This window comes from Cystoisospora suis, assembly GCF_002600585.1.
Source record: "Cystoisospora suis strain Wien I chromosome Unknown contig_7117, whole genome shotgun sequence".
In the NCBI taxonomy this organism is placed as follows: Eukaryota; Apicomplexa; class Conoidasida; order Eucoccidiorida; family Sarcocystidae; genus Cystoisospora; species Cystoisospora suis.
Window position 1 is genome coordinate 9,692 of NW_027159903.1, and position 242 is coordinate 9,933.

A 242-nucleotide genomic window follows, 5' to 3' on the forward strand; every position below is an offset into this window, starting at 1 on the left:
CCAGTGAAGGCTCCAGACACTCAGCATGTAACCCCGACCCTCGCAGACCGGACTCCACATTGTAGCGCATCACCGGCTACCCCACTCCGCGATGTTGGCGCGAACCCCCCGGCAGGCCCCTTACACAACATCAAGAACGTATCGGGTGACGGCTCCAGAAACAGAGGACAGAGCCAACAGCAGGCCTAGCTGCCTGTCCACACGGCAGCCGGAATCAGTGCATGCATTCACCAACCCACAAC